Raw genomic sequence first — 6,364 nt, 5'->3', positions numbered from 1 at the left:
AATCCATGATTTCTTTGATTGAGGGAATGCCTGAAAGTGTCGGCAGAAAATGTATAAAGTGTTCTTTAGTTCATTTAGAAAGTTTTGATCATGAAATTTGCAACAAGCAAATCTTGTTGAAGGTGATCTAAAGTGAAGAGCAAAGAGAGAGGAAGTGCTAAGAGGTTTTAGCACAGTAGAGTGTGTTTGAGGTAGATCGGCAGAGTGCAGATCCGAAGGTCAAAGAACCGACAGAGTGCAGATCTGAAGGTCAAAGAACCGACAGAGTGCAGATCCGAAGGACAAAGAACCGGCAGAGTGGAGAGCCGAAGGTCAGAGGATCGACAGAGTGCAGTGTCGAGGGACAGGCGATCAACTGAGTGAAGAGACGAAGGTGTAAGAAGAAAATTGGTACTGTGCAGAGAAGACACAATCGGTGTGGATTGAGTGTGATGCATATTGAGATCTGATCAAGCTATCTGTAGCTAATTCAGAAGATCATCCATCTATTGTTTTCTAACCACTACAACATAAATCCCTTAACTGGGTGGACTTTAACAAGTCCCTTTTGTAAAATCCCTTAATCGGGTGACATCTTAATTGATGTTCTTAAGTCCTTTAACCAGGCTACCTTTAACAAGGTAAAGGCACTAACCGGCCTTGAATAAAATCTCTTAACCGGGTGGTACCTAACAGTGTCTTTGTAATCTCCTAACAAGGATGGCTCCTCACCGGACGTACTTCAGAAGAGTACAAATTTTGTGAGTTTCTACTCACACTGTGGTTTTCTCCCATTTGGGTTTCCACGAGATAACTTCTTAGTGTCACTATCAACTTTTCATGCTTGCATATTTTACTTCAGTGATTAAGTATATTGTTGGATATTAGATGAATGCAGATTTAAGTTAAAAGTTTAATTGTGAAAATTTGATCAAGTGTTGATTCACCCCTCCCCTCTCAGCACTGGTTGGGACTAATAGTATAATTTTTTTGATCTTGTTTCACCCACTTAAATTCTTTGGTTTTTGTGGAAAGCCAAAAATAAGGATTGATTTCAAGACAAGAGGATGCACCTTATGAAGTCCTTTAAAAAACTCACATTTCATATTATTGCCTTCTAGGTTACCTTAATGCTAGAGGTTTCAAACAAAAATAGAGTTAATGATAATGAACAAAATATTATAATGAGGTATGAGATTAAAACAACAAATTTTTGGCCATATTCTAAATAAGAAGATGACAAGCTTGTGAAAATATACATGGAGATACAAAAAATACATAATAAAAACATGAGAATCAAAGAAAGACAAATTTTGCACCTAATGGTGGCATGGAAGTTGTGAGGTCTAATTATAATATTTTAGAGATTAATCCACCAATTGGAAAGTATGAGATGGATAAATACAATGAAAGCTAGAATAAGTAGTATAGGTACAAAAATATCTAGTTTTTAAATAATGAGGTTTTAAGATATAACATTCTTGTTGTTTTATACCTATTTATTGGACTAGAGTGTCCATAAACTCTTACTATGTAGCTTCTAAGCATTGATCGTATTGCAAGCTTTTTCTTTATATATATATATATATATATATATATATATACACTAAGCTCTGGCATTCCATGGATAGAGCTCCAAGTATTGATCACCTTTATGCTTCTAGTGACAACTAGCTAAACCCTAAGATATAACAATTAGCTCTTGGGATCTATCACCTACATGGTGCTAGTGAAAATTGGTTAAACTACTCCAAAATCATACCATGGATAGCTTCTAATATCCATCTTTTACTGTTACTAGTGAAACATAGCTAATTTTATAAAATACATTAGATAACACTTGATATGTGTCACATACATTGTATTGATGACAAATAGCTATCTATGTGTGTATCAAACTTGGTTCTGACATGTGGATGTCATCTTATAGCTAGGTGAAACAAAATCAAGCTATCTTAATGGTTCACAACCACTAGCTAGGTTGATTTGATTACATACCACATAGATGAACCTTATAAGTATGCACATGATCATATAGGTCTTGGGATTAAAATTACCAACCATAGGAATCACAATGGGTCGGCCTCTATCTAGAGACACAAATCAACTAAAAAAATATTTTCAAAGATCATTTTGTGCATTCAAATGAAATCAAACACACTATAGTATTATGAGTTAATACTTTAATTAATATAAATTACCAATCATTAGGCTTGGAATAAGATTATCAACTAAATATATATAAAGATAAAACACCAAACCATATTAAATAATTATACTTAACATTAATTGCCCATATTTGGCAAGGGTAGTCCTAAAGTCATTAGATATTAAGGCTCCTATTTAGGATAGGTAGGTCATCCATGAATACTAAGAGTTTTTCCAATATTATATCATAATGAATCAATTCAACATCATCCAAAATGTAAAGTGAGCAGGGTTTTGTAACTCATTCAAAGCAATATCAAACTATATTTATCAAGCCCTTGATCTTGGAAGAATAAAATTCATTAGTATCTCAAGATGCTAACCTATATCTTCCTACAATTATTACTGAGCCAAGACACAGTGACATGGTATTTAACACAATAATTTGATTATTTTAGCTCAAAAAAGTCTATTGGCATCCCTATACATTCACATAAGAGACAAACCATGATGATAATAATTTTAAATTTTTTTGCAAGGTTAGTGTAGATTTTAGAAGAAAAAACAACCTCAAAGTCGATATGATTGATGATGGTAGAGTTGTCTCATATTTGCTTAGTTCTATGCAAAGGGAATATATTAATTGGAAACCAAACTCCACATCAATTTGATAAGATTTGACCCTCAAGCTAAAACATAAATAAGAGGGATTTGGATGATCAAGTTTAAGAACAAACCCAAAACTGAGCTCACTACTTTCTAAATTCCTCCCATATTGACATGGGTCCAAGGGCATCCTGCACCGAAGGATTGCGTACATACCTACTTCTAAACTGGATATTTAAATAAAATGTACTTCTCCTGGTATTTTACTTATCAATATGAGAATTTGTAGTTTCATAAATTAACATATCATTGTCATATAATAGACTCAACCATTTTAACATGCATCAACAAGGTATAGCCCTTAAGGATTCTGATCTTTGATCAATGGTTTCCTTGAATAAATCAATGCAATAATATCCAATAAAGTTTATGTAGATGAAGCAAAACACAACTATAAACAATCATTTCTCAAATGAAATATTTCAACATGTTAAGATAGCACATTACTAAGAAGGAGGTCTCGATTATCAACCATTTTTATAATTAACTAAGCATTGAATATCACCCATCTTAATGACACGCCTTAGATAATAGTATCTTATAAGAGAAAATAAATTGATCTGTTAGATACTATAGGTTTATTTTATGAGCTGTGACCGGAGGTTTTCTTCCCAAGGTTCTTTCCTCTGGTATGCTCTTTGAATCCTGTGTAAAAAATAAAAAATATTAATAAAAAAGTTTCGTGGAATAATCCACTTTTATTGAAAAAAAAAATTATAATCAAAACCATACAAAAAAATACGTATTAAATATAATAAATATAAAATAAATCCAAACATATAAAAGTTCAAAGTAGTAGTCAAAATATCACCACCAAGCAATAATTATGAAAAAGCATTAGTATAGAAGTATCATAATTGTGATGCATAAAAATGGAATCAAGTAGCTAAGACGTGTTCCCACTCTCATGTACACACATTGGAATACGAAAAAGCCTAAGGAGATATTTCACTTTGAATACTTCGTGTAAGAAAGAGAGAGTCAAGGAATATCTCTTAGGGTTTTTATTCCTTTGTTGTAATGAAGAGGAAATGTGCAAAATATGATGCAATGATCAACTATGCTAAGAGATGAACAATGAAACAAGCATAAATTGAAAATGCAAAATCTAATTGAACTAAAAATGAGAAACTGAACATAGAGTAGGGAAGGAAATCCATATGTGCACCTATGCCTGGAATTTGAAACTGAATGGGCAGGACCAGGGCGCTAGGCACCTTGGTCCCTGATACTGCAGCTTGTGGTTCTGGGAATTAGGTCCTGAAAGTCTGATCTGGTGAATTGCCAATAGAAACTGAAAAAATGAAGAGGACTAGGGCACCACGCCCTGGTCTCAGAAAATTGAGACCTAGCTTTGTCCTTAAGTCTGCACGTGTGATCCATCAGCTCCAAAAATTGTGCGTCCGCTGAATTCCTGTACCTACACCTGCAACTAGAAAAGGGGTGTCTAGGTGGCTATATAGGGTTCTTCCTTAGTCAAACCCCTTATTTTGGTGGTTTCCACCTCTACAAATAGTTGATAATGTATTGAAAATGTGTGTGCAAGAATCTTGTGTGTATGGAATATCCTAAATGAACAAAAAAGTAAATCTAGAGTTCTATACTACACTTTGGAAAATAAACCCTAAATGAGTGTAAATGTAAATGTAAATGTAAATGCTTCAAATTGCATATGCAATAATGGATCTAAAGCATGAATGTAAATCTGAAAATGAATGTTATGAAGCTCATATAAAAGCATGAAAATAACATGAAACCATACCAAACCCTAAGGGAGAGGTACAAGTCAATCAATGATCTCCTATCTCCTATTAGTCTTCAATGTCTTCAAAGCTCCTAATTGATGTTGAAGATGATTGATGTAGGCTTGATAATTGTTTGATGAATGCTTGATTTGTTGATTGTAGACTCCACATAACCTGCACTTTCACTTCATAAAAGGGTCCTTCAATTGCTAGAGAATTGAATCCTTCAAATGAGGAAAGAAAGGCTATATGTAGGAGACCCTAACTTTTTTTTGAGTAATAGGCCGACCTAGAAATAATATTTTTCACCAATCTCTTGGATTTGAATATTAAAATATTGTCAAAACATGCTCCCGAAATTCAAGGAGAAAAATGCAAGACCAATTAACTAGCTACTTGGTCCAAACACATGGTCTGACCAACTTTTTGCCAAATTCCATATCCTTCTGGAATTTATGATGTCTAGATATGCGAAATCGGGCCTTGAAGGTCGAAATGGGACATAATTAGAGTACTTGATGAAGTGATTTAATTGGAAGAATAAAATAAAAAAAGGGGCACACTTAAGGTTAAGGGCCCAATTTTATGATGTGTAAAGGGATGAAAGAAGACTTTAGATTTAATTAAATTAATTAATTAAATTCTTAAAGAGAATTTTTAAATGCATGATGCAAACACACTAAGGCGAGTGCTAACCTAAGCATGGAATTGTACCACCCAATTAAGGGTGTACATTTTACGATGCTACATTTAGCCCCCACTTTAGCGATCATATGACACTACCTGCATATGCAAGCTAAAGTATAGAAAAGTAAACATTTCATGAAAAATGATAATATCCATAAGATGTCGGACAAAGCCCCTAGTGATATCTGCAGTACACTGTTAGGAACCACACCCTACAAAACCACTTGTTAGATAAAATCACAAAATCATTTGTTAAAACTAAACCCAATTCCAACACAACCAAGAGTATGAGGATTAGAGCTCTCTAACACAAGATGAAAGATTAAGCAGAAAAGAAAAGCAAAATTAGAGTTTAAAAAATAATAACCTTTTAAATTTTAAAAAAGGAGGAAGAGATCATTATCAAAGACATCCACCTTCTAGAATATAAGGGATCTTTGAGAAAGATAACATCTTGAAGGAGAGAAGGAAAAATAAGAATACACACCTTCTCCATGATTTAGGGAAAAAGGATTCTTAGCAAAGAATTGCACACTTTCACTAAGGAAAGATTGTTCATGAAAGATGTATCATTTCAAGCAAAGAATAGGTCCTAGATAAGGAAGACACATAATCTATGCAGGAAAGATTGTTCATGAGAGATAAAGAGGGATGGGAGGCAGAGTGAGAGATAATAGATAAAGAGGGAGAAGACTGATATAAATAGAGGGATATATAGAGAGATAGAGAGGGATATGGAGAGAGATAGAGATAGAAAGAAGAAAAGATGGAGTGAATAAGAGAGAGATAATGAGATGGAGGAGATATCCCCTCTTCTACCCTCCAATATAGACTTTCTTTTTGAGATACCTCGCCAAAGAGAGGAGAATAAAAAACTGAATTGATTAACATCTAAATTTAACAGATATACTAACATCTAAATTTAACAGAGCATGTATATCATATAATTAGTAAAGCATGCACATACATATGCAGCCTGAAAATGGTTTAATCTTTAATTTGATAAAGGAATCCGTGTTCAATTTTAGTTCTGATCAGAGGGAAAGATGTAGCTGTAAGAGAGATTTCTGAAAAATTTAGTACTAATTTCTCTTTACATATCTACACTATTTGAATATTTAGTATTTTACATTATATGG

This window comes from Cryptomeria japonica, chromosome 7 (assembly GCF_030272615.1).
Source record: "Cryptomeria japonica chromosome 7, Sugi_1.0, whole genome shotgun sequence".
Lineage (NCBI taxonomy): Eukaryota > Viridiplantae > Streptophyta > Pinopsida > Cupressales > Cupressaceae > Cryptomeria > Cryptomeria japonica.
Note: the sequence above shows the minus strand (reverse complement) of the source record.